General features: G+C 40.4%; 1 non-coding gene across 1 annotated transcript; it reads right to left on the bottom strand.

Annotated features, from left to right (window-relative positions):
* Positions 1–751: 751 nt before the first annotated feature.
* LOC147370670 (U6 spliceosomal RNA) lies at positions 752–858 on the bottom strand. Its single transcript, XR_015166314.1, has one exon. It is a non-coding gene; the product is annotated as a U6 spliceosomal RNA (small nuclear RNA).
* Positions 859–2,462: the final 1,604 nt, after the last annotated feature.

Here is a 2,462-nt window from a genome sequence, read left to right as displayed (position 1 = left end):
CAACTCTGTGCGACCCGAGTGGGTTGCCATTTCCTTCTCCAATGCATGAAAGTGAAAAGTGAAAGAGAAGTCGTTCAGTCGTGTCGGACTCTTAGCGACCCCATGGACTGCAGCCCACCAGGCTCCTCTGTCCATGGGATTTTCCAGGCAAGAGTACTAGAGTGGGGTGCCATTGTCTTCTCTGATACTGAGTCTCAAATTGTCTACTGAGTCTCAAATTTTATTTAGTATACTTTTCTGTTATTAGAAGTTTTATTTGGCTTTTACTTATATTTCCTGCTCACTAAAAAAATATTTTTAACATGAAAAACTTCAAATCTACTAAAGTAAAGAGAATAGCACAGTAAATCCTTACTTATCCACTCTCCAGTTTCAACAATGAACAATTCATGGCTAATCTTTTTTCCTCTATGTCTCTGGCTACTTTCTTTCCCACTCCAGATAATAGTGAAGGAAATCCCAGACATCACATCATTTTATCTATAATAGTTAAATATTTGAAATTAAGAAAAAGCCCATGGTAATTCCTTAATATCAAATATTACTATCTTTTAAGCAGTATTTTCTGGTTCCTTGATCATACTTTTTAAAAGCCCCATTAATTTAATTATATCTAGTTTTCCCAATTCATTTGGTTCTGATATTATTATTTATTATTTCTCATGCTTCTGCTCATAACGGTTTATTTCCTCATGTGTCTGTAATTTTTTTTTTAATTTTAAAGAGAGCAGACTTTATTGCCCAGCAATTAAAAAATATGGAATGCATCACCAATTTGTGTGTCATCCTTGCGCAGGGGCCATGCTAATCTTCTCTGTATCATTCCAGTTTTAGTATATGTGCTGCCGAAGTGAGCACTGGGATTTTTTTTTTTTTAAACTGGGGCCTCATGGTCATTGAAACTTTTTTTGAGACTTTGATTAATTCCCTTTGGAATTAATCATTTCCCCAGAGATTTGTGATTGCTTTTTCAGGCACCTTGTGTCCTTGTTAACCTTTAATCATTTAAACTCAGTTCTCAGGCTGAGTTTTTCAGGCCACCCAGGTAGGGTGAATTTTGACACTAAACCTATGTGATAATCACCTTGTTGTTAGTCATTCTCAGGGAAGCCTTTATTTTCCTTCTTTATCCAGAGTCAGAGCTGACAGAGGTTAAGAGTTCCTACTGGGTTCTTGCTGTGATACTAAATTTATTTTTCTAGTTTGCCTTTATTAGGGTGTTGCCTTTTATAGGACTGGCTCTATGCAGGGGTCTCAATTTGCTGTCCCAGCTTGTGCAAACTCCAGGTATTATCTCCTATCCCCAGCTCATGCTTATATTGTATTAGAACAAACAATTCTTCACAAGCATGTATTGGCAGATTTCCTGAAGACAAGATTTAGTTTTAATGTCCACTTACTGCTTTGGATTCATGACTTATTAAACTATTTTTATCCTATGAATATTTCTTGCATTTTCTATAACTTAGCTAAGCATTTTAAATTATATTCTGAATACTTTATCCACTATGTTGAGGTCCTCTGTATTGGGATTCTTTATTAACTGTACGATCACATTCCCAGAAAGAGGATCTAAATTATGTCTTAAGCCCCACCAGAGCGACCACCTGAAATTAACCTCCTTCAGAGTATCTCCCAAGTGTGCCTGAGACCTTCCCATTCTGGGGCCTGCCGGGCTCCTAGATGCACATCCTTTACACCCTGCACTTTTCTGTTCTGGCTTCCTCATCTGACCATCACTCTTCTAGTGCTGACGACTCTCATGGGTTCCTCGTTCTGTTTTGGGAAGTTGTCCTTCACTGGACCACCACTGTCACTACCATTTTTGGCCTTTGTCTGAGACACTGTTCTTTCTTTTCTTATTTTATCCCAAACAGTGGATTGACCCCTGTCTTTAATTCTCTAAAGCACAGAAGGTGTGTGAGAGAGTACTGTAACACAGAGATCTGCTGATAACTACTGCCCAGCACCAGACCCATCCCCAGGTCTCCTGGTTCACCTACTCTCTCCACCCTGTTGCCATGTCACAATAGCTAATTTACTTTCCCACACCCGCGTCCTGTTCTCACCGATGGGGTTTGGAGTCCAGGCTAAATTTTACAGAGTCGTGGAAAAAGGAATTTTCACTCTCTTCTTCCCAGACCCCACATCCCCTAGTCCCTATTTTCCTATCCAGGAAGGACTGCCATCCATAGCACTTGGAAGGAAGAAGTTATTTTTTTCTTTCAGAAAAGCCCAGGGAAATAGGGCCTTACCTTATGACTCCCCACTTCCAAGACACCTCCAACACGAATCTGACATCAGTACACTGTCCAACACCTGGACCTTTCAGTCTCACATAACCCCATGTGTGAGCTTCCCAGGAGGCACAGGGGTTAAGAACCCATCTGCCAATGCAGGAGACGTAAGAGACCCTGATCTGATCCCTGGGTTGAGAAGATCGCTTGGAGGAAGGCATGGCA

The sequence above is a fragment of the Bos grunniens genome, chromosome 6 (assembly GCF_055505025.1).
Source record: "Bos grunniens cultivar Pamir isolate PY7600 chromosome 6, Bosgru_T2T1.0, whole genome shotgun sequence".
In the NCBI taxonomy this organism is placed as follows: Eukaryota; Metazoa; Chordata; class Mammalia; order Artiodactyla; family Bovidae; genus Bos; species Bos grunniens.
Note: the sequence above shows the minus strand (reverse complement) of the source record. Positions and strands in the feature narration are given on the sequence as shown.